At 39.1% G+C, this 27341-nt stretch overlaps 1 protein-coding gene across 1 annotated transcript in view; it reads left to right on the top strand.

Moving 5' to 3' along the window:
• The window catches only part of LOC110675839 (vesicle-associated membrane protein/synaptobrevin-binding protein-like), a 60139-nt gene that overhangs the window by 20028 nt on the left and 12770 nt on the right, over positions 1–27341 (top strand). The window lies entirely within an intron of this gene.

Raw genomic sequence — 27341 nt, 5'->3', positions numbered from 1 at the left:
AAATGGTTGCATTCAAATATCATCAGCAGTTAGGCCCTTCAATGAATCTTCAAACCAGTTAGGCCCTTTCAGTTAGGCCCTTCGATTGGACATGGTTTCAGTTAGGCCCCTCCAGTTAGGCCCTTTTATTAAACATAGCTCCAGTTAGGCCCTTTTGGAATTTGTTGATTTTATTGCTTATTGAAGTGATTTTCATAGTTTTCAAATAAAATAAAGCGAGAGAAAAACAATGTAATAGCTAAATGTTGGATATTCTCGGTTGAAGGTTCAGTACCTTATTGATTATATCTATTTCAAACCCATTCACTTTTTTACTTGTTTTATACTTGAGGGCCTTCCTTAGCCGAGCAGTTTAAGTCCGCGGCTACAAAATAAAGCCATTCTGAAGGTATCTGAGTTCCATTCCCGGTCGGTCCAGGTTTTTTCGTAATGGAAATTTCCTTTACTTTCCTGAATATAGAATACCTTCGTACTTGTCACACGATATACGAATGCGAAAATGGCAACTTGTCTAAAAAAGCTCTCAGTTTATAACTGTGGAAGTACTTATTGAACACAAAGCTTAGAAGTAGGCTCTGTCCCAGTGAGGACGTAATGCCAAGAAGAAGTATAAGAAGAATTCTTGCAATTTTACTGTAATTGATTTTTTTTTCAGGATAAAAAATCAGTTTTTCAACTAACTTCGCATTAAGATTATGATAAAACTAGTAAAAAAGAGAATGGGCTTGAAATAGGAATCAATATAGTACTGAATCTTCAATAAAGAATTTTTATTAATCAATGTTGATTTTCTCACATACCTAATCGATTGATTTTGATCTAAAACTTTTAAAATCACTTCAATAATCAATAAAATTAACAAATTCCAAAAGGGCCTAACTGGAACTAAGTTTAATAAAAGGGCCTAACTGGAGGGGCCTAACTGAAACCATGTTCAATGGAAGGGCCTAACTGAAAGGGCCTAACTGGTTTGCAGACTCGTAAAAGGGCCTATCTGCCGATGATGTTTGAATTCAACCATTTTCACGAGTTGTTTTGTTATTTAGGATTTAAAACGTTATGGGCCACCTAGTAGACTATTATGAGTGTCGAACACAAGTATAAAACTAGTAAATAGGAGAAAGGGTTTGAAATATGAATAATCAATATACTGAATCTTCAATAAAGAATTTTCAATATTCAATGTTGATTTTCTCACATAATCGATTGATTTTGTTCTAAAACTTTGAAAATCTATTCAATAATCAATAAAATTAACAAATTCCAAAAGGGCCTAACTGGAACAATGTGAAATAAAAGGGCCTAACTGGAGGGGCCTAACTGAAACCATGTTCAATTAAAGGGCCTAATTGAAAGGGCCTAACTGGTTTGAAGACTCGTAAAAGGGCCTATCTGCCGATGATGTTTGAATTCAACATTTTTTACTAGTTTTTATGTTATGTTAGATTTAAAACGTTACGTGGCCCAGTAATAGACTATGAGTGTCGAACAAAAGTTCAAAACTATTAGATAGCAATGAGTTTAAAATAGTAACAATCAATATGTTACAGAATCTTCAATCGAGCATTTCTCAATTTTTACGTTATGCTGATAAACCCTTTTCAAATATTTCACTAGGTTCCATTATGTGAGAAAAACACTATACAATGGCTAAATATTGAAAAATATGGAGGAAAATTAGAAATGCACGGAAGGGCCAATCTGATTTTGATGGAAATTTTCAGTTAGGCCCTTTTATGGCCAGTTAGGCCCTCTTAGTTTTATCATTTTCAGATAGGCCCTTTTAAATTTGAATAAAATTACCATTAATAATGCATTTTGCATGCCCGTAAGAGTATGTAGGAGTAATTTACGTAAAAAATGATACGAATAATGAATAATCAAGTTTGTTTACATTTTGCAGTTAGGCCCTTTTCAAATGTTACGCTAGAAGTAGTGTTTGATCCTTCGACCTTGTTGCTTGCTCCTGCACTGCGCGGGTGGGTGACGAAAAGAATTACTTAGAAATCTCGTAAAATATCTCCAATCAAATTTCTAAAGAGATCTTTGGAGTAATATGTGAAAAAAATCTACAGCAAAACGAACAGTTGTACTTGTCGTAATGTCACGTGTCACGAGGAATTTGAAAAAGCGTCGTGTTTCCTGTTAGGTTTCTTTTTGTTTTGTTTTTTTTCAGCTAAGAGACCTCTTAGTTGTTTTTTCCAAGACGATCAGTCACTACCAGCCCTGATTACCCTAAGATATCATCTATGCAAAATACAAAACGACTGCCAGAGAAATTTTCTGGGTGCGAAAAGGCTATTTTATTTTCGAAATTTTGAATAGACAATTTGCTTTATATCTGATTTTGACTAATAAAGGCATTGTCAGATAATTTGATTAGGCATTCTTGGTTTTCGGTAAAATAAAAAAACGCCATTTTTTCTTAAGTTGTTTGTACATTTAAAACAAACAGATAGTTTTTTGTTATTGCAATGAAACATATTTTAAATTTATCATTAGATTTTTTATTTAAGTGATGCCAAAATCTTTGAAAATAATTCTTGAGTCATTTAAAATGAAAAAAAATGTCAATAGTTTGTATACTTTGAAGAATTTCCTGAATCTGGATTTTTTTTAAACCTGGAAAAACCTGGAAATATCAGGGAATTTAATTTCTGTAAATGAGTAGACACCCTGTTTTCTCAAAACCTTATCGAAGTTACTTACGTCGATTTGAAAAAGTAATCGAGAAATAGTGCTACCTTAGGCACGTGTATTCCTATAGTGGCATAAGCGATAATAAATACAAACATATGAGTTTTTGTAGTTTGAAAAGGGATATTGAGGTAAAGCACCGTCTACCGTTCCGAACTCTTACCATCTAGAAATAAATATTTGAGTAATTCTTCAATATTTAATACCTCACTGAATATTAAAAAAAAACGAGTGGAAGATATTTTTTTGTTGACTAAGTTTACCGGTTGACAGATAATACTGTTTGCTGATTTCCATCAAAAAAAAAAATTGCTGATACGCGTTCAGTAAGTATGTTTACTGCTTTACGGTTAAATTTCCAATGATTGCTGAAAATCAGTAAAACTGGTGGTGTTGACAAGTATTAAGCAAATTAGGTTGCTGAATTCCGGTAAACAATTTCAGAAGTGCTGTATACCAGTAAAATTGTGCATTGCTGGAATGGATTCAGCAAACGAAATTGCTGGAAGATTTATCGAAAATTTGATGTGTACTTTTTCCTGTATGTCGATGATCTTCAAGATACTCTTTCAGTACAGTTTTCAATCCCGGGAAATGAGATTTCCAGGGATTCCCGTTTCCCGGGAAAAGACTTTCTGTTTCCCGAGATTCCCGTATTTCCCGGGATTTTTGTATTTCCGGGGTAGTTTTATTAAAAAATTGAGCATTTATTTTCAATCAAAAACCATCGCACAATTTACTTTTTATTCATTCTTACCAATAAGCTCACTTGGTCATATGATTTGTTGTCTTTCGTAATCAAATTGATTGTTGATAAAATGGATATCTTTTTGAAAATGTTAAAAAAAATGTGTGCTATACAAAATAAAGGATTTTTCGAGGGGTAAATTGAGCAGACTTAGAAAGTTTTCATGGATATAACAGTCACAATTTTCAACATTACACTCTAGTTAGTTTTTATTATAGTTCTTGAAAGGATTGATTCAATGTTGGTAAATGTTATTTGAGCTTCACACAATTTGTTAAGAATAAGCTCAACATGGAGTTTTGCTCTATGTTATAAACTTTCTCTTCTTCCCTGGCCTTTAACAGCGTTTTAAAGAGAGCCAACAGATTTTTCTGAGGAGCATGAATAAATTACTCACAAACCAGAGACAAATTTACTGGTTCAAATTTAAGGTTTAAGTTTAAGAAACAGTTTGGAATCAACTTCTAAGATTGCACTAAAACTTCAAAGGCACAAATCTAGCGAAAAAAGCATCCAACAACCGTGCACTTTTTGTTTTGGCTCTGTGCACTAGCAGAAAGCTTAAAATATTTAAGATGATAAGACAAGTTTTCCAACTATTTCTCCAGTTTAGTGCCTTTGAAAACGTGAGTAGGGGAACAAGTCGGCCATTGTGCCGGCCATCTTTGGATTCCAAGATGTTTCACCATAAAAATACGAATTTCATTAAATTGGCTTTATTTACACATTTTTGAGAGTTTTCCGGGAAATGGCAAATTTATTTCCCTTTTCCCGGGAAATCAAATTCCGGGAAAATTGGAAACTCAGATTTTACATTGTGACAGCCTTGCTGTTCTGTCAAACACACAAGTCTACGGTGGCGCTATCTAAGGTTTCCATAGCGGCCGTTTTGGTTTTAGTTATTTTAAAGATCCTTTAGTTGCCAACTGTCTCTTAATATCAATGAAGAAATCGGCGGTGGTTGTACGAACAGAAAGGTTACTGGTCCTTGAACACGCACTCTTCTCTTGAATATCCATTTGGAAAAACGATACACGTCGATTACAGACTCGGTAATTAGACGATGGTTGATAAGTTTTAGTACAGGGTGTACCTGTTCTATAGCTTCTGTTTCTCTCCAATTTTGTCCAATGTTCACAGTTTCTATCCGAAAGTATCTAGCCGGAACCTTTCCATCTTCTGCCTGGAAGCTTCCAAGCTTCGGTTTGGCATCCAAATTTCTGATCGAAATCTTTCCAACTGAAGCTTCAAAGCTTCTTTCCGGTAGCTTCAAAGTTTCTTTTCTGCAGCTTCTGTCCTGAAACGTTCAATCTTTGCTGACCTGAACATCCAAGCTTCTACCTTGAACCTTCGAAGCTTCTGCCCTAAACTTTTCAAGTTTCTATCCGTCTGTTTCTTTTTTCAGTAGTGTTGCAAGAAAGGGCTTAAAAAGGGGCTAGTTGAATAATCTACAAGTGTAGTGTACGAACCAGTAGTGTAGCCAGTAAGGGCTTAAATGTAAAAAAATAATACTTTTTTCAGATTATTTTCAAATTTTCCAAAAATGTTGACGTATATAGTTTGTATGCTTGATTTATTTAAAATTGTAACAAAATCAGAAACAAGTGTATATTATATGATGCATTTCATAATTTATAAAGCTATAATACTAACAACATTTCAACAATTTTCTCACTTCCGCATCACTTTTTTGTATGTAAATTTGTTTGCATCGTTACACTGGTCTATAGCTCTCTATCCAGCGTTCTTTACATTTTCCCAATTACTTAGAGTAAAAAAGTTTTAGAATTTCAGGGATTGCTTTCGCTTTCTTCTCTTGTCTACCTACATATCCCCTAAATCACATTAAATATATTTATTTCTTGATACATTTTTTCTGAGTAGGGTCACGATGGTACACATGGTGTAACTTGTCTGTTTTTCTGAGTCGTATAATCAGAAATTGCTTGTATTTCAATATATTGCAATTTGCAATCCCAAATATATTATACCTTAACTCCAAGAGAAAATTTATAAAAATATATTGAAGGAGATGTAGGGAGTAAGTTAATAATGTAAACAGGGAAAAAAATAAAGGTATTCTCCGAGGTTTTGGCGAGACTAGTTTGTTCTATAATCGATTGGGAAAATGCAAAAGTATCATGAAGAGAGATAAGGACTAGTGTTGAGGTGCAAACAATTAGTTACACTCTACATAAAGAGTGATGTGAAGAGTGAAAATTGGTGTTTTGTAACTGCATCAGATCTTAACACCCGAATATAACACATGTTTTTTTTTTAAAAAGCTCTACGTAATTTTAAGGTAGAGTTTAATAATTCAAACTTTGTTGGTCACTGTGTGTGACGTTAGACTTATGGCTACTGTCCCTTATTATATTTATTTTTTATTTCATTATTTTGTTAACTTTATACATCAATTTCATAACGTTCATAATGTACGATAAAAAAACAGATAATATTTGAAACAAATTAAGTTCAAAAATGTTTTTACATTGGAACTTTTACTCGCTACACTACTGTTTCATATCCCAGCAATTTTGACAATTCTCCATGTGTTTCCATTTGCAATCTTGAAAATCAGTCCCTTAATTAAGCTCGGGTATTTTCCATGAGGGGCCCAGATAGCCGTAGCGGTAAACGCGCAGCTATTCAGCAAGACCAAGCTGAGGGTCGTGGGTTCGAATCCCACAGGTCGAGGATCTTTTCGGGTTGGAAATTTTCTCGACTTCCCAGGGTATAGAGTATCTTCGTACCTGCCACACGATATACGCATGCAAAAATGGTCATTGGCATAGTCAGCTCTCAGTTAATAACTGTGGAAGTGCTCATAAGAACACTAAGCTGAGAAGCAGGCTCTGTCCCAGTGGGTACGTAATGCGAGAAAAGAAGAAGAAGATTTTCTATGCAGCATTTCTTGTCAGTGCAGTTCGTATCTCCATATCTCCTACATTGTTCAACTAGCCCCTTGACAATCCCTTTCTGACTGCACTATTGTAAAACAAAAAAAGTACCGTCTTCTATGGAAGAAATACGAAAACCATGAAGCGCACGGAATAAGAACATCAAAATAAATTTGGTTTTATTGGAATATATAATATATCAATAGAAAAACCCATTCTTTTTGCGCCTATGACATGAAAACATACATTTTAAACATACTTCAATTTAAACTCTGTTCTCTACCATCACAATAAAATTGAATAAGAAAATCTTTATGACAATTTTTCAATTAACCTAACAATATTATACATGTACAAAACTGCCACCACTGGTCCATCACCCGAAATGCTGTGGGGATTTTCATATTTCGACATGTAGAATCTAACAAAAATAGTCCGGTGGAAAACCCCGTGTAACACCATCGTGACCTTCCCTTGTTAGATGATTCATGGCTACGCCCATGTTTCTCGCCCCCCTTAAAAGTCTATGTAGGTCGTAAACATGGTTCATAAGCAAATATTAACACTTTAAAATTTGAAAAACAGAAACAAAAAATATGTCCCCATTTTGTCAGCCTAAAATTGATCAAGGGGCTGACAAAATCGGGTCCCTACTGTATTGCGGGGAAATTTAAAAATTTGAATTGCTTCGCGAAAATAACGTGAAGTGAGTAATCTCCGCATAAAACAATTGAACCACAGCAAGCATAGAAACTCAGTAGTAGGAGAGTAAAATCAATTCAATGTCAGTAAGCAGCATTTCAATAATCCATTTGCTACAACTTCTTATCGATGCCGCTGCATAAAAATTTAACTCCTTTTGGTTCGAGTTACTGTTTCCAAAATGAGTTGATGATCAGTAGATAAACCTAATCAGTTCATGACTTTTCAAAGCCATTGGACTTAGAAGAAAGTACTTGCAATCCGGCGATGTGGTCCGGAATCGTTCAAATGAAACATTATTTAAACGAATAAATGACCCGGGCTCTTTTACTTTCGAGAAACGGAAATTTTTCTCCCTGTCCTCATATTTATTGTATCAATGATGAGTACCTTGATTCATTCAAATGCTCTGGATTAGAGACCACCAGATCACTGGTTATTTCCTATCATAATTGTCATATAAAAATCAACATAAACCATTCGGTACCGCAAGCCGAAATTGCCCGTTGACAGTATATGCAACATAAATAAAATATTATTAAATATTTTAAGGTCGCGGGTGACTATGATTAATATGGTAGAAAATTTTCCAATGAAGTACCCTGGATTTTACAGGAATCATAATTTTTCTTGCAACGCGTAATATATTTCTATCCATCTTACTATTCTTAGTGACGGCGATCTTGTTCTATGCATCTAGTGCTCATATGATTTTTTTACATTTTTCTTCTGAAATTATCATTAAAAACCTTCATTTGGATGACCTACCATCCCATGCAAAGTTCATAGTAAATTGATTAAATATAGTAAAATTTGACGATTTTACAAAATTTGAAATTTGTTTTCGCTTTACAAAAAAAGATTGGAATGTTGATAAATTTTCGTTGATATATTTTGGATTTTTCGCGTCTTTCCGTTTTTTAGATTTCTGAGAAAATATCAATAGATTTTCACGTTTTGGCATTGATATCAACATAAATCAATCTGAGATTTCTGAGAAAATATCAATAGATTTTAACGTTTTGGCATTGATATCAACATAAATCAATCGGTTTTGTAATTCAATCAGTATGTTTTGAACAATGATGTGTACAAAGCATAAGAAGCGAAAGGTGCTGCTAATCGTGGTCAGTATTAGGCATATCGCGGCGAAATTCCCGAAAGAAGGAAAGAGAGCGATTTTCTGATGACGTCACCGTGCAATTTACATATTTGGTGAATTTAGCCAGGGGATTTTAAACTCCATCAGGGAAATCAAGGTTTCTTACAAATCGATCGTAAAGAAAGGAGACTGCCACGCTTTGCCGGAAACCCTTAAAGATCGAAAACTATTTCTCAAAAATCTTAAAAATAAGAAGCACGATTTTTTTACAAAGAATTGAATTTAATATTTCAATCATTACTGATGAAGGATTTTAAAAAGGTAAATCTTCCTTCATTGAAAGCGGTGCTTGTTTTTTCCCTTTGGATCATTGTTGGCGAATGCTACAACTTCCCTCCGGAGAACAGCCGGTTCTCGTCTCTCCAATAGAAGACGTTAGGATCTGGTGGCATCGACCCGGACCGATGGCCCCATGAAATGCATAAGAATATTGCATAAAAGTGCTCGTCTGCCAAATGGAATGACAGACAACAAGTGGTGGAAACATATTTCGGTAGAATCAGATTCTATTTTCGGATTCATATTCTCCCGTTCTACAACTCCCAAGCTCGTCAAACATTTATCTCCACATATAGGCATGCAGAATGTTTCTTGTAATGAGTGAAGCTACTTTGCTAATGATCTCTTTATATATTATGGGTTTCAAAGTATTCTCTAACTAGCTGGAAAGACATTTTCCTTTTTGTTATCCATGAAAAAAAAACTTCCGAAAAATTGTCGGTATTTTGATACTATGAACCAATTTTTCTGCTTTTCATATTCAAATATCAGTAAACCCCTAAAAGAACGAATCGAACTTAGAATTTTCACAAGCCCACATCAATTTTTAATGGGGTTTTGTTGACAAAATGCTAGTTTCGCAATCTGAAACCGGTCCCGAAAATTCCGGATTTTGGTTCTATAAGCTTGTAGGGGCCTTCCTTAGCCGAGGGTCAGCGGCCACAAAGCAAAGCGTTGCTGAAGGTGTGTGGGTTCGATTCCCAGTCGTTCCAGGATGTTTTCGTCATAGAAATTTCCTTGACTTCCCTGGACTGGACTGTGAATGCGAAAATGGTAACTTTGACAAAGAAAGCTCTCAGTTATTAACTGTGGAAATGCCAATTGAACACTAAGCTAAGAAGCAGGCTCTGTCTCAGGGAGGACGTAATGCCAACAAAAAGAAGAAGAAGTTTATCCAGCTAACATACTTAAAAACACTAAAAACTGCATAACTGAAAAAAAATATGAAATTGTCTATATCTCAAGAACTTGATAGAGGATTGGTGTCTTCGGCAAAGTTGTTAAGCAGATCAAAGTCTAGGTCCAGAGTGTTTCGTTCGCGCTTCAGGGCTTCAGTGACTACCTGTCTGTTAAAACTATTAAAGCTTCATCAGTTTTACCCGCTTTGTAGACACCATATACTTTTCCAACGAAAAGGTATGTTCTTTTGTCAGTCCTTGGCAAGATGCTCAACAACAATTAGGTATCTTTTTCTAATTATTCCATATGGAACTTTTTTAACTAACTGACTTTTCTTGGTTTTCACGAGAATGTTGAAGCTGCACAGTACTGTGTCTGAGATTAGCTCGCGATTGCAGAAGATTGCGATTGCAACCTTAACATATTTCATTGAAAACGGAAGAAGCGAAAGTATTGCATTTTTCAATCAGAATGTGTGCTTCAATGAAAATAAGTTTTCCTCAAAACGCCCACAATGAGTCGACTGTATGGTATTGTCTAAAAGCTCTTCAAGACAATACACGCCACCATCCCTGCCCAGCACCCTTATCGCTTGGCTTTACATAATCCCGTATCTACCGTTTCTACTGAAGTAGTCGTCTGCAAGTGTGTTTAAGTTGATAAAGAATGGCGAGAGGTATTCTTCGTACTTCTTGCTAAGGGACAATGGCACGGGCTGTGACAATGTGACGATAAAAAAACGCGCGCGATATCGACCTTTCCCAATACACAATAGCACGAAACCTACAGCTGGGGAAGAATTATGCATGAGAACAGGAGCAGAATGAAGGAATCTGGCCCACGACAGCGCAGCTGATAAAGTAGGTATATCAATTTACCCCTAGCGAATTGAATTTGGCCTTCGACCTCGCAATATAATTTTCAATCAAGAATCTCTTGCTATCGTTCTTCAATGACCGACTGGTTAGCGGCTTTCGATTGGATTGCTTAATTTGGTAAATCCCAGGTGGAACGTTAATTCGTTGGTTTGTGCCATTCCATGATCACGCTTGGAGCGAAGGCAACACGTGTTGAAAAGGCTTAATGACTCGATGTTAATGGCTATTTAGACTAGAGAGATGCTGATACTAAAGATTTGTTTTACTTCTTCTTTTTGGCATTACGTCCTATTTCAGACAGTGCCTGCTTCTCAGCTTAATGTTCTTGTGAGCAATTCCACAGTTATTACCTAAGAGTTTTCTTTGCCAGTCGACCATTTTTGCATTTGTATTTGATGTCGTAAGCACAAAGGTACTCTAAGTCCGTTCTGGGATGTCAGACGTCTGAGTGAGTAATTTTCAAAAGGTTGTTACAACGCTATTCCTTAATTGAGCCCAATTACCTAATTTTGGCTAAATTTCCAAGGTCCCCACTAGGTTTGGAAAAAGAGAATACCGAGAGATTTTTATAATTGATTATAATTGATATACTTAATGTTTGGTAAAGTAAACTCAAAATTTATATTGAAAAAAATTCTCCGTGTTTACAGTCTTTTTTTTTTTGTAGCTGATCTCTTTTCGAAGACTTGGTCTCTATTTTAATGTAAGTCTCTAAAAAGTATATTTTTAATGGAAGGTCGATCTGAGAAATTTGTACCTCAAATAAAATCTTGGCATCCGACTAATCCATGTATAAAAATTAGACTTTATATCAAACTCACCGTTACAAATGCAGTTAAGTCAAAAAATTGGTGCGGCCCACGGGCCGGATTGATTTTTGCCTGTGTCTGCATCGCTAGCAAATAGTTTAACATAAATTTTAATTTCCAAAATGGATCAATCAGATATAATACCAAACATTCATTTGATGTACAAGTATCTCAGATCGGACTACTATCGCGAACATGGCAACCATTTATGTAAAAAATGAGTCAAAAAGGTTGGGCAGGCCTGCTCTAAAGTCTCTTTTTGAACCAAAATAATTTCCAAAGTAACTTTTTTCTTCTTTCTCATTGATTTGAATCCTGGTACATAATTCAAAAGGCTCCAGTGACATTTACGCGAATTTTACTTGTTAGATTCCTCGGGTAAAAAACTTTAAGAATTCTTCTAGTAGCTTGTTCAGAGTTTTTTTTTTCAGAATACTATTGAATTTCTCTACAGATTTCGTACAAACTTTTTTTTTTGAGAATTCGGATTTTGAATTGCTCTAGATTTTTATAGTAATAAATTACGGATTTATTTGAACCTTTCTCCAAAAAATTCAACGCAACTATATCCTAGAACTATCATGAAGAAATTCCCAGATCTAGTCCAGAGATGTTTCCAACGATTTCTCCAGTAGATCCTCCAAAGGTTTCTACACTGCCCATAAACATGTCCCTTCTTCTTCTTGGCATTACGTCCTCACTGAGACAGAGCCTGCTTTTCAGCTTAGTGTTCTTATGAGCACATGCACAGTTATTACCTGAGATTTTTCTTCGCCAAACTTGCCATTTTCGCATCCGTATATCGCGTGGCAAGTACGATTATACTCTATGCCCAGGGAAGTCAAGGAAATTTCCATTACGAAAAGATCCTGGACCGACCGGGAATCGAACCCAGACACCTTCAGCATGGCTGTGCTTTGTAGCCGCGGACTCTAACCACTCGGCTAAAGAAGGCCCCATATATAAACATGTCACATGTTTGCTAGATTTCCTGTCACATCGGACATTTACGCGTTTATGAGCAGTATAGTTCTCACAATGAAACTGAGATCTCAGTTACAGGAAAATGTGTTCATTATATTCTGTTCTCCAACCGAAACACAGTGAACACATTTTCATCGAATAATTCTTAGTTTTGAACAGAAAAACTGCATTTGAAGTTTGAATGATGACGATGATTACGATGACGGAGTGTTGAACGTTAAAGTAGCTTACAGCTGCTCAGTCAACGATGAATGATCAATTTGCTGAGCTCGTTTCATGCTTTTATTTTAAATGTACGATACATTATGAAACGTATTTTTATAAGACAACGGTGGGAATGTTACGTAAATAAATTTATTTAACAAAATGGACAGTTCGTCACTGTAAGTGTCGACATAAACTCTTGTACATTAACATTAGAAACCATATACTTTTCCTTTAACTTGTTTTTTATCATTATTTATTTATTTTTAGCTTGAAAATTTCGAAAATTTCTAACGAAATCTTTCTCAAAAAGGCACAAAACCTCTTTATTTTTCAAATATCGTTATAATATAATACTTATATTAAATAAAGGATCTCCCGGAATCGATCCATAGCGGACCCAAAATTTTCCAAGTTCAGTCATCATAGATTTTTATCATTATAAAAAATAACCTTTGAATGGTTCGACGCAAAAAGTGTTGGCTTACCGTATTTATTTATTTGTTTGTTTTATTATTCATTTTCTTATGTTCATGTTGTCTTTAGAGTATTGATAGATGATTTTTTGAACTGAGGTTACATGAATCGCATCACTTACCAAGGTGAATCCTGATCATACAGCTATGATACCCCCACTAACAAAACTCCTTCCCCATGGACTCCCCGATGATCGTAAGGACGTGGCCGGCGCCGTTATTGACTTTCTATTGTTTGGAGTCCTCGAAGGTGTACATTGAAGATGGAAAGCTACTCCCAAGCTACATCTCTTGATTCCTTGTGCAATTTCGATTATTCTGGTCAATCACGGAGTAGCGCAACTGCGAATTGTACGGTCATCAATGCTCAAGAACTGGCTACATGATAATCTCATTAGAATCGCTGGCAACTGAGCAAAAAGTTCAAGCCTTCAAGTGACCTTCTTGTTTGAACAATGACAAAATAATATTTTTTCTCGATCAATCAAAGAGTTTCATTAGAGTCACATTTCACTGAAATTGTTTGAAATATCATTTGTGTTAATACCAATAAAACTTGGGTAATTTTTCTTGTAATGCAAATTATTTCTTATGTTTTGTTGATTTAAATATCTAAACGGTTCCACCGATTCAAGTACTCTCTAGCTGTTATGTTCGATTGGCTATCCGCCAGACCGATAGTTCTATCCGCCAGACTGTGAATAGAGTGACTGTAGTATCATCTACTTCAACTTTGGTAGACATTCGATATCGTTTCTTTTAAAATGTAATGGTATCTGAATGCAACACCCCAATATAATTGGAACTTTTGATGACAATCAAGCAATTTTGCCACCTACAACCAGAATTTAAAAACTTGAATAAACATTTTGCAGAGTACTCATATCGTTCTTCAACTTTGTCGATTATATTAGATCAGTATTTTTACAAATAGACTTTGCATTTTTCCCAAAATACTATTATAATCTTGCTGTTATAAGGTTTTGACGTTTTGAAGTTTACATCTTCTTCTTCTTCTTCTTCTTCTTGGCATTAACGTCCTCACGGGAACAGAGCCTGCTTCTCAGCTTAGTGTTCTTATGAGCACTTCCACAGTTATTAACTGAGAGCTTTCTTTGCCAAAGTTGCCATTTTCGCATTCGTACATCGTGTGGCAAGTACGATGAAGTTTACATGTACACGACAAAACACGTGTCAAATGTACAAATTGAAATTGAAACTGCAAAAAGAAACCACTCACTATTCGCTAGGTGGGCGCTTCAACCTACAAGCTGCGGAGAGATCCGTGTTTCGTCGTGTACATACAGTGGCCCAATTTCATATTCGTACAGGATACTGATTCCACATCAAGTTAGTAAAAAACTATTAAATGAAGTATTGAGCTACAAATACTTTATCCACATTGAAGGTAATAGGTGTCATCTATTGTTTGCCAATCACAAAATGTTTCCATTTACATTAATCTTTGGATTAATAGAAAAGTATTGAATTGATGTCTAAAATTCACCCAATTCCATATTCGTACACCTACCAAAATTCAAACGCACAACGTTCAAAACTAAATTTAGAAGCTCTATTTGATTACTGAAGTGCTTTATTATGATGTTCAGATGTAATGAAATACATTTGGACAATTTATTAGTGGACATATATAAAATTTAGGTAAAATTATGAGAAATGCCAGTTTTCCAATGATTTTTACTATAAAATCCAATAATTCGAACAATTACGTTTGTTTTTGTCATTGGATCCAATCTATAGATTATACTCGTAAGCTCTGATAGAAATTTAGTTGAAATATATACACTTTACAGAAATCATAAACAGTTTTTATCCCTTTTGAGTTCAGAAAATTGTTGAGCTTGAGCTTGAGCTTGATTGGCCGCCCGTGGATGCACTCCAGTATCGCCAGATCAGCTGCACTTACACAAGGAACCAACCGAATGACTGCTTGGGACTAACAGGCATCCTCAGTGTATAAGTGCTGGTGATCTTCTATTTTTAGGCAACAATGGCACCTGCCACGTCAGAATGCAGACCAATGACGGGAAGGGGGAGGAATTGATGATGCATTGAACTGACTCCCACGTAGACCGTATATTCCACTGCATCTACGTCAGTTCATGCGGGAGTGTATGGATTGGGGGAAAGGCATGGCAGAGAGGTTTGCTTTTGTGGTTAGCAGACTGCCTATGTATCAGGCGTAAGAAAGGCGTGCGCGTGGAAGTAGGAAGCGTTAGGGAAACGGTTTCTTGTCCGTCTCTGGTTCTAGCGTTTGCTATGAACGAATAGTTTGAGTGTGATATATTTAGAATGGAAGATAGAAGCAAGTGAGAGATATACAACTACAAAGTACGAGGAAAGGGACGGGCCTGGGATTGAACCCATGACCTTCTGCATATGAAGCAGAAGCGGTAGCCATCAGACCACCAACCCCGTCTTTTTTGAGTTCAGAAAATTGTTGTGCCATAAGTTCAAAACTCTTCTAAAATTATAGTTTTAATCAATGTAAACCAAATTTTCATTCTAAACAACAGGTAAATGTTAATTGCGAATTTGTCTGTAAAAATAATTTGAACTACGAACTTCGTTTTACAATAAAGTACCCTAAACTACGCTGTACATACCTCCACATAATTAATTGATAGTTTATAGATAGTTTTATGATAATTTTTGGGGAAATTAATTAGTTATTCTAGAGTGTTTTAATTGATTATTCTAATACTTTGCCACTTGCTCCTCAGGGTCTATCCGGGAGAAATTGAAACTTTAGGGCGGACTCACTTCCCAAGCTTTTTGCACCAGTCGAACAATCAATCAAGATGGTGGAAAAGGGAGAATGTGGTCATAAAAAAAAATAATATTCTAATTCAACAAAAGTTCTTTAATTTAATTATTTTTAAATTCAAAGGGGTATATACATGGGAAAGAGTGAAGGAAATTTTGGAATGGACACACCTTTTCTGCTCGGGTAACCACGATGTTCCGCTGCCGCTAATGATGCGACGCAGGCTGGGGTCGGCGCAATTTCTGCCGTCTCTAGGCTCCGACGCGCTCTGGCTGGTGGCCGTCGGGACGCTCTGGTTGACGCCTTCTCTTCGGTAGATGCACCCACTAACTTTGGTCGACTCTCACTAACACGTGGAACGAACGGTCCACTAACGGCTTCACTAACGGGCTGCAACACAGTAGCTTCAATACCGGGTAGATTTTTCAAACGCTCACGTGGGCAGGGCACTAATCTGGCTATTTTGCTACACTGTGTAATAAAATTAAAACCGGAATAAAATCACGGACTACTTTATCTTTGAAATTTTGTTACCGAATAAGAGATCGATCCATCGATGCATGGGGTTTTTATATCAGTTGAATTACTGATCCTGGAATCCATATTGTGGTGACGTGTAACCAACGTTCAGTATGGTTGGTGCACACGGTCTTTGGTGTCAGGGGGATATCGGAAAGGGTATTTAAATTCAAATTTTAATAGGGTTGTAAAGGGCATCTGACACCAAGGAAAAAGGGGTAGGAAGGATAGGGATTAAATTCATTTATTTCATATTCTAATTCATTTTATTTATTTTATGACATGACCACAAATTCAATATATTTTAAGAAAAAATATTCTAACAACTAACAAATTAAATAAAGTATGTACAAAAACTATTTACAAAAGAAAATTATTTACAAGAGGAGTGAATTCAATTGGTTGATTGCTATAGTACAAAATATTGTAACTTTTTTTGAAAGGTTACATAATGTCATCGTAATATTCAATTATCTTTGAAATAATATTTAAATTATATTCAAAATAGCACCCTATTTTGCAATTTATTGATTTTATAAGAAAAATACAAAATAACTTGGTGGTGGTTGGTCCCTAGTGATAAATCCTACCTCCGTTCTGGTCACGATCTTCAGATTATCGTGATTCGTCAACATTCTTATTGATAAAGTGGGGGGACAGGTTTGAAATGGGGTTTGAAAGAAAAGAATGTCAGAACAGGTATCCACCGGCGACGCCAAACGGACCAACGTAATGTGGTGTAATCTGGGATTTGTGGATTGAATACTGATATTTTTTGCCAAGCATCAATATGGCCGACTTCCGAGGATAGCGAAACGTAAGAGGGGTTATGACAAGGTTGTGGGTAAATCCATCACATTGGGGTTGTGACTCTGTGTCTTGTCAGGAATAGGGTCTGATTGGTATTGTAGTATGCAATAGAGTTCGGAATTGATAGACAGACTTTGAGGAAAGAAGTTTTGAACGTAAGGCAGCAGCACCTTGGACCTTGGAGGGCGTTGGTCTGGAGAGTTGGGCAGCTGTTTATGCTGGGTTACATTACGTAGAAAGTGGAATCTGTTTTGCTTCGCATAAATTATGGGAAGTATTTGAAAATGGTTTCTTGTTCAGATTGTGTAACGCAAGAAAGAATCTTTAGCTCGGCGTTATATTAGGAGGTTATTATAGTGCAGGGTCGAAGAGAGGATGAATATTTGATCACTTAAACTTTACGCTGCAAGATATTCGTAGTCGTTTTACGTTTTTTTGTTTTTTTTTCTGATGTACAGGTACAAACAGGTATATTTAGCCTAAATAATGAACAATCATACGCGTAGAGCCTACGGGTCATGAAGTTAGGATTGAAATCAAAATAATATTGCGCATGTTGGTGCTAATGTTTGCTCACCATGCTTGTCTTTATCTGTCAGCTATTCGGGTATAACACTTTGTTTCCATGCTACCAAACTACTCGAATGCGCAGTGAGGCAGTGAGAAGATTATAGAAACCATGAGATAGTTGATACATTTCAGTAATGTTGCGTGTGGAGGCCCTAAAATAATGCGACACTCTTTTTACGAGGCTAGCTATAGGAGATCGCATAGATCACTTCTTGTCCAACCGCCAAATCGTTCAGATCAGTCATCCAAAGTGTCCTATTTTAATATGTAGTTTTGTTCAATAAATGTAAAGTCTGTAGTGTTTAATAAAGCTTTATGTAGTGTACAATAAAGTGTAATTCGGTGTAATAAAGTGTTCAGTATACCAAACGCGTTGCTTATCTGTGCTGGAGAAAATACTTACCACTATCTGGAACACCTACATACTCACCTGGGGACTGCAGACTACCCGGTACAAAACGGACTTCCGGAAACCCTCAAACCACCCTGGAACAAAAACCTAGACGATCACGGGAATCTCTGGTGGAACACTTGGTAAGGGCCACAACATTGGTGCCGTGACCAGGATCAGTGTTCCAAGGAACCGACGCTGCGTCGGTAAGGCCATCTTTGAGTCTACGGACAAAGGACTTACGCCATCACTGCAACTTGGTGCATTGAATTTGGCTACAAAGGACTTACGCCATTACACCATTTGGCGGTTTCAAGTCGGCTTGGTGACGCCATTGGGACTTCTTGGAGTAACCGATAGAGAATCAGCATTCAAGGCCTGTTGAACAGGCTCACAAGGTGAGTACCTGTCCAACAAATCTCAATAAGCTTTCATCTCTACCTGGTCATTTTTCTGTCCCTCTCGGTACTACGTTGGTGTGGACTTGGTGGTTGAGAACGGCTGGACGGAACCAGTAAATTTGGATCGGAGTATAACCGCTAACGGCTTGGCGGTATTCTGGAGTTATCTGGGCCGATTTGATGGTACGACGCGGACTTCAACCGTGAATTTGGATCAATCGGCACAGAGAGACATTTTGGATTCGGCGTTCTGCCAGACTTGGTACGAATCTCATTCGTTACCTGGAAACCGGTGTTTCGAAGGAATTTGGAGTAAAACTAAACAATACAAGGCCTATAGAGACAGGCTCACAAGGTGAGTACCTGTCCAACTACGTTATTGGTGTGTCGAAAGGTGCTTCGCTTGTGAAATATTTGCAGAATCAGTTCTGGCCAACGACTTCCCAACGGCATTCTGGTGCTCCGTCAGCGTGTCACGCAGCTCGTTTTGGTGATTGACATTTCGGATTGGAGGAAGGAGTGTTTGCAGGTTCCAGAGAGAAATTATACAAGGCCTATTTGACAGGCTCACCAGGTGAGTTCCTGTCCAAATCCGTTTATTTCTCTTGGAAAGGTTCCCCGCTTTGCCCTGTACATTCGCAGACCAACTCCTGGTAATTCGACGCTCCGCCATCGCCATCAACGCTACGCACCATGGGAAAGAAGCTGAAGGCCAAAATCCACGTCAGGGACAACATTGTGGACTTCCTGACACGTACGGCAAAGTTCTTGGCCAGCAGCCAAGCAGCGGACGAGCACCAAATACGGTTTCGATTGGAGAAATTGGAGGCCAAATGGGACGAATTTGAGGAGGTACAAGCCGACATCGAAGAAACAGAAGACCACGAGGAGAGCATCGAGACGCATCGAGAGGTCAGGGAAAATTTCGAAGAAATGTATTTCGAGGTAAGGGCAGGGTTAGTTGGCAAATTACCACAAAATACGCAAACGCATTCGACACAAGGGCTTTCTTCATCCGTGCCTCATTTGGAGTCGTCTAACGTTCATACTTACGTACGACTTCCTCAAATCAATCTTCCCGAGTTCGATGGAAGTTTTGAAAAATGGTTGCCTTTCCACGACACATTCAAGGCCCTGATTGATTCTTCTCCAGATTTAGGTGGTATCCAAAAATTCCACTATCTACGTGCGTCTTTGAGAGGTGATGCGTTGAAATTGATCGATTCCTATCCAATGAGCGAGGCTAATTATGAGGTTGCTTGGAATGGGTTGGTCGCTCGGTTCTCCAACGGTTACCTGCTGAAGAAACGTCATCTGAATGCGATGTTCGAGTTCCCGAAAATCCGGAAGGAGTCAGCTTCGAGTATCCATGACGCCATCGACTGCTTCGAGCGCAACACGAAAATTCTCGACCAATTAGGGGAGCGTACGAGCAGTTGGGGTGCAATGCTAACGCATCTGATGGTGTCTAAGCTGGATGACGTCACGCAGAAACGGTGGGAGGAACATGTGTCGGACCAAGTCGAACCATCTTTCGCCTTGCTGGTGGAGTTCCTGAAAAAGCAAACGAGGGTACTTGATGCAGTCTTGGTCGATCAAAAGGTTTCTTCTACGCAAGGGCAATCGTCATCGTTTGGAGTCAAACCACGTCCCCCCAAGATTTCGGTCAACTCGGCGACCGAATGGAAGGTTCAAAATTGCGTTTCGTGTGGTGAACAACATTCGATCGTCCAATGTCCGTCTTTCCATGAACTTCCGGTGGACAGGCGTCTGCAATTATCCAATTCGAAACGGCTTTGCAGTAACTGCCTGGGTCGGAATCATTTGGCACGTGACTGTCCCTCCAAATTTCGGTGCAAAACCTGTGCCAAAAAGCATCACACGTTGCTACATCCTGGATTTCCCGGTTCCGGTTCCACGTCCACGGCCAACTCGGAAGTTTCAACGGCACAAGTTACTCACGTCTCAACTGCAGCTGCTTCGGAAGACGTTTCGAACTCTGGTGGTACGGTTACTAGTTCGGTAGCATCAATTTCGACCAACATGGCGGTGAAGCACCTTGGAAATCACGTCTTCTTGCTCACTGTGCTGCTGAAGATCAAGGACAGCTGGGGAAGGACGCATTTGGCACGAGGTCTATTGGATTCCGGATCACAAGCAAACTTGATGTCGGAAAGGCTCTGTCAGTTACTCAAACTGCCTCGACGTGCGAAACGGGTGGAGATCAGTGGCATTGGTCAGACACGAAGGAACGCAGCGTACGAAGTATCCACTTCTATTTCCTCACGTATTCGGGACTTTTCCTTGTCGATGGATTTTCTGGTTCTGGGGCAGGTCACATCGGATCAGCCGTCTTCTTCTCTTCCATTGGCGAAATGGGCACCGCCAGCCGGCATGCAACTTGCGGATCCCGAATTCTACGTGTCAGGCCCGATAGATTTGGTACTGGGGTGTCAATTCTACTACGATTTTCATCTGCTCGATGGTGGCCGGGTTCAAGTTTGTAAAATCGACAGTTCGCTTCCGGTTTTTGTCAATACCGTTTTCGGTTGGGTAGCTGCAGGTGAATCCAAACGATCTGGCACAAGCGCGATGGTTTCCTGCCATCTTGCGACTGCGGAACCACTCGGCAAAGCAATGGAGAAATTTTGGAGTATCGAAGAGATATTGGACAATCCTCTGCATTCCCAGGAAGAAGAAGATTGCGAACAACATTTCCGGGCGACTATCGATCGAGACGCTACTGGTCGATACGTTGCGCGATACCCGAAGAAGATTGGATTTCACGAGAAAATAGGCGATTCGCTCAGCACAGCATTGCGCCGATTTAATCAACTGGAGAGGCGATTGGGTAGAGACTCAAATCTACGCCAACAGTACTGCGACTTTCTTCAAGAATATCTGGATTTGGACCATATGCGCCCGATAGGAACTGTGCAAGATGCGCAGAATGAACAGCGAACAGTTTGCTACCTCCCCCACCACCCTGTTTTCAAGGAGTCTAGTTCGACAACAAAAGTCCGGGTGGTTTTCGACGGCTCAGCGAAGACAACAACTGGTTGCTCTCTCAACGACGCTCTTCTCACTGGTCCGGTGATACAAGACGACTTGATAGATTTGATGATCCGTTTTCGCAAACACAACATAGCCTTGGTAGCAGATGTGGCCAAAATGTACCGGCAGGTGCGAATTCATTCGGACGACACACCCCTGCAACGCATTTTGTGGCGGTTCAATCAAGACGAGCCAATTCAAATTTTCGAGCTGCAAACGGTTACGTATGGCTTATCACCATCGTCGTTTGTCGCTACACGCGTGCTCAAACAACTCGCGTTCGACGGTGGTAGCAAATACGAACACGCTGCCGCAGCAGTGACGGACGACTTTTACATGGATGATTTTCTCTCGGGAGCGGAGTCGGTCGAAAAAGCAAAATCGCTGAGAACTGATGTCCAGTCTCTCATGGCCGAGGGCGGATTTGAGTTGAGAAAGTGGAGCTCGAATTAACCAGAAGCATTGCACGATCTACCCCCTGATTCTCTCGAGGGACAAACGACGGTACATTTCGACGCAGAGCAGAAGGTGAAAACGCTAGGAGTAGCATGGGAGACGAGGTCGGATTGCCTGCTCATCGACGTACCTTCGACAAGAGAAGAGAAGCAGTGGACGAAGAGGAGAGTTTTCTCAGCAATCGCTCAGCTTTACGATCCACTTGGGTTGGTCTCTCCGGTTGTCGCGTGGGCCAAAATACAGATGCAGCACCTATGGCTGTTGTCACTCGATTGGGATGATCTCGTCCTCGATGAGATTAACGATAAATGGTTGGAGTTTTATGGGCAGCTTCCTCTCTTGCAAGACTTCAAGGTTCCTCGATGCATCTTCTTCAAAAGTTGCACCATTATGCAGTTCCACACGTTTAGCGATGCATCGGAGGTCGGTTATGGAGCGTGTATTTACGCACGATCGATCAGCGAACGTGGAATCAACGTGCAGCTTATTGCGTCCAAATCTCGGGTTGCCCCAATCAAGCGGCTCAGTCTGCCACGTCTAGAGCTGTGTGCTGCTTTGTTGGGGGCGAAATTGTACGCCAAGGTCACAGGAGCACTCAAAATGGAAGGCACACCCTGTTGGTTCTGGTCAGATTCCATGGTCACGCTGCATTGGATACAAGCACCCCCAAACACATGGCAAACCTTCGTGGGAAATCGTACATCCGAAATACAACTCCTAACGCACGGGCAAAAGTGGGCACACGTGAAGGGAACTGACAACCCGGCTGATCACGTGTCACGTGGATTGCTACCAAAAGATTTCATTCACAACACGCTGTGGAAACATGGACCACCCTGGTTGGGAGAAGAAGAAGAAGCATGGCCGAATCAGTCACACCTACTTCCCCCAGCTGAAGATATCCTCGAACGACGGTATTCCTGTTATTGGCGTTTGGTGAGAATCACTGCTTACCTCCGTCGATTCATCAATCGCTGTCGTTCGAAAACTCATCAATGCGAAGCTTTCCTCACCACGTCGGAGCTGCGAGAAGCGAAAGAAGCCCTGGTCAAATTAGTTCAACAGGAGAAATTTGCCGAAGAACTCAAGCAACTCAAGCAAAAAGGTCCTTTGCCGAAGAAATTTCCTCTCAAGAATGGTCGTCCTATCATCGATGAGAAAGGTATCCTGCGTCTTGGTGGCCGGCTCAACTACTCCAATGAGAACTACCAAACAAAACACCCAATAGTCCTTCCTAGCAAGCACCCACTATCTCACCTCATAGCCGCTCATTTTCACGCCCTCTGTTTGCATGCTGGCCCTCGCATGACTCTGGCAACGATGCGTCGTGGATTCTGGCCGATCAGTGGTAAAACTTTGGTCAATCATGTGTGTCGGAAATGCGTAAAATGTTTCCGCCAAAACCCTGTCCCTGTAACCCAACCTCAAGGCCAACTCCCTCAAGCACGAACCGTACCTAGCCGTCCCTTTTCGACCACCGGCGTAGACCTTTGCGGGCCACTCTATCTAAAACCAGTACACCGCCGAGCAGCCCCGCAGAAAGTTTTTATCTCCGTCTTCGTGTGTTTCGCCACGAAGGCAGTTCACCTAGAACTGGTGTGTGATTTGTCGACGGATGCTTTCATCGCCGCCCTTCGTCGTTTTATCGCTCGACGTGGAATTCCAGCTGAGATCCAGTCCGACAACGGAACTAACTTCCAGGGCGCGAAGAAGAAACTCACCGACTTGCACCACATCTTCAATACCAAACCGAACCAGCGAGCAATCATCAATGAATGCAGTAACAAAGGAATCTCCTGGCGATTCATCCCACCACGAGCACCCAACTTTGGCGGCCTTTGGGAGGCGGCCGTGAAAACAGCGAAATCCTCGTTGGCAAAGACGATTGGTTGCCATCAGCTGTCCTACGAAGACATGGTCACTGTGCTGTACCAGATAGAGGCGAATATGAACAGTCGTCCCCTAACACCGCTTTCCGACGATCCTACCGAGCTCGACGTCCTCACCCCTGGCCATTTCCTCATCGGTGAACCGCTGCTTAGCCTACCAGATCCTGACTACACGACAGTACCAACTAACCGACTGCAGCACTATCAACAGCTACAGCAAGTCATCCAAAATCACTGGCAGCGATGGAGGACAGAGTATCTCACCGAACTCAATCAGCAGTGGCAGAAATCCAAACAACCCACGGATATTCGAACCGGTCAGATGGTACTTGTTAAGGAAGACGGCAAACCATCGGTCGCTTGGCCACTCGCACGGATCGTAGCAGTTCAACCTGGCAATGACGGCATCGTTCGTGTGGCAACTATCCAAACGAAATCGGGCACATACACACGAGCCATCAACAAACTTTTCCCTCTTCAAATCGACCGTGATCTTCAGCAGCAATATGACGTCCATCAGCAGTAATCGAATCAGCAACAGCTAAAAATTAGAACAGTTAGTAAAATATCTAAAATACTTATCTAGTGCAGGCATAAACAGCATAATTATTAGCTGAAATTGGATAAATTTGTTCCGCAAATTGTAGGTGGCCGGCAATGTTGGTGCTAATGTTTGCTCACCATGCTTGTCTTTATCTGTCAGCTATTCGGGTATAACACTTTGTTTCCATGCTACCAAACTACTCGAATGCGCAGTGAGGCAGTGAGAAGATTATAGAAACCATGAGATAGTTGATACATTTCAGTAATGTTGCGTGTGGAGGCCCTAAAATAATGCGACACTCTTTTTACGAGGCTAGCTATAGGAGATCGCATAGATCACTTCTTGTCCAACCGCCAAATCGTTCAGATCAGTCATCCAAAGTGTCCTATTTTAATATGTAGTTTTGTTCAATAAATGTAAAGTCTGTAGTGTTTAATAAAGCTTTATGTAGTGTACAATAAAGTGTAATTCGGTGTAATAAAGTGTTCAGTATACCAAACGCGTTGCTTATCTGTGCTGGAGAAAATACTTACCACTATCTGGAACACCTACATACTCACCTGGGGACTGCAGACTACCCGGTACAAAACGGACTTCCGGAAACCCTCAAACCACCCTGGAACAAAAACCTAGACGATCACGGGAATCTCTGGTGGAACACTTGGTAAGGGCCACAACAGCGCATTTCTTTCACACCACAGGATTATCGCAGAAGTTTTTACATGTGCGGAGGTGCCGGTAGAGGTGCGCGATTGCGTCGAGTCGGGTCGGTGTTTTCAGCGGACTCATATTTCGCAAATCGAAGAATGAGTGCTCTGAGGGCATCAACATGATCCGATGCGGTCTCACACTTTTATTTGTGCTTTTGCACTTGTCTTATTAAATAGGAATACTTTGTGTTAGGGAAAGTGGAGGAGAATAAATTATGATTTATTAGAATTTTCTAATAGAGGCAGAGTTCACATGTTACTTAGGTATTTGAAAGCAAATGAGAACCACATTAAATAATAGATAAACACTAATGCTCATGTTTTTATATTTTTATATCTTTCCTTTCATCACGGTCCTCATTGCCCGAGCGGAGTCGACAAAACTCGAGGTGGATAGAATCGACGGAACTACGATACGGAAAAGAAACAGATGAGAAACTATCGATACATTTATTCAACTATAAATATCACGTTTTAACGTAATAACTTTATTTCTTTCTTCTCGTTCCAGCAATCCAACAGCCAAACCATTTCTACTATCTTTTCATTTCCTCTTCGTTACATTTATAGTCCCTCTGGTACTGAATCGAATGGCGCATTCCGCTTTTATTAGCGCTGTCTTTGCTGTACGTTGAGCATGGTGTCGAAGGTGGTGTGCTCTGTAGAACATCTGATGTGCTACACGGCACGCCACTTCCGACATTTTGTTTGGTGTGCGGGATGGGCAGTGCTGGTGATGAGGTGGAGGGCGCGGTTTAGTGGCAGAGGGACTATATCTATTTAATGTATCTGAAACTTGTGGGACCGCTTTAATTCCGGCGCCTGCTTGTGGAAGAACCCGGTGTGCTAAACGGTATAGGACATGTTAACGGGGGAGGCTTGGTAGGTCCTCACCCAGCCCGTGTCTAGATTGGCGGATAATTGTCTGCCAGGGTGTGGATTGAGCAATTACAATTACAAAAATAGAAAATAACTTAAATGAGCAGAAAGCATTGATACACTATTTAATAGAATATATCCTGTTGTTTTCATCATTTTAAAAACACGTTTGTGTTGCGGTTATGGCAATAATATTTATTCTTTAAATCTCTATGATCATGTTTGGTAGTAAAACGTAAATTAAAAATGATAATTACGCAATGTTTTGATAGGAACATTAACTATGGATTGTGTATATACATTTAGGAACCAAACATGAAGAAATTGACTAAAAGTTTTGGTTTTGGATTTGTTATAAATATTATATTACCTAAGATTCAAAAGTATAAGTTGTCGATATCCACAATTATTATTCTTAAGGAAGTGATGATGAAAAAAATGCAATTTTTTGTTCGACTTACCGAATATTTTAGCAAAAAACATGGGAAAACTGGTATTTTTCTTAAATTTCCCTAAGTTTCAAATATATCCGTTTATAAATTTTCCAAATGTATTCTACTGCATCTGAACAACACAACGAAGAGCTTAAGTAGTCATCTAGTCCATTTAAAATTAGTTTTGAATGCTGTATATTTCTCTTTTGTTAGGTGTACGAATATGGAATTGGGTCAATTATAGACACAATCTCAATACTTTTCCATTATTCCAAAGATTTAAGCAAATGAATACAGTTTGTCATTGCCAAACAATAGATGACACCTATAACCTTCATTATTGATAAAGTATATCGAAGTCCATGCACCATTTAATAGTTTTATACCAACTTGATATGGAAACAGTGCCCCGTATGAAAATGAAATTGAGCCACTGTATAATCTACAAAACGTCAAAACCTTATAACAGCAAGATTCCTTAGGCGAGAATCGCCTAGAACTTGATCATTAACCCTCTAATACCCAAATTTTTGTTTTCGATTTAAACATAATTTTTCGTTATCTAAAATCATTCTAAACACGGTTTGGGCAATGATTTATTTTTCTTCGCAAATTTATGAATTTTGGTTTTTGATTTTTATTATTTTTATTTTTGAACATCCCTATCCTTTTTAATTTTTTCTTGAAGCCTCTTCTGGTTACTTATTTTTGACAATAATAAAAATTAGAGTTTTTACTATACATTTGAAAATATGATTTTTTCAATTTTTTTCTGGAACATTTTTTATTTTCCGTGTAACTAACGGAAAAACAAATTTGAAATCATTTCAATACCATCAGGCTCTTCTTCTATGATAGGTTGATCGTAGAAAAAAATAAAAGGTACGATTTTTTATAATACACGTTAAATGAATCCCAGGCATTTGAAGATTATATAAGAATACAATTTTTCAAACAATTTTCAATAATACAAAAAAGTTTCAAAAATCATAAAAAACTTTTCTTATATGCATGTTATGAGTCAAGGTTTAAGCCAAAAATAAAATCATTTTAATTTCCGAGCTACGAAAAAATACACAAAATTCCAAAGTGTACCCCGTCTAAAGGCGGGGTTGGGTATTAGAGGGTTAATTAACTGTGCAACTACTATAATCTTA

The sequence above is a fragment of the Aedes aegypti genome, chromosome 1 (genome assembly GCF_002204515.2).
Source record: "Aedes aegypti strain LVP_AGWG chromosome 1, AaegL5.0 Primary Assembly, whole genome shotgun sequence".
In the NCBI taxonomy this organism is placed as follows: domain Eukaryota; kingdom Metazoa; phylum Arthropoda; class Insecta; order Diptera; family Culicidae; genus Aedes; species Aedes aegypti.
This window is presented reverse-complemented; position numbering and strand designations above follow the sequence as displayed.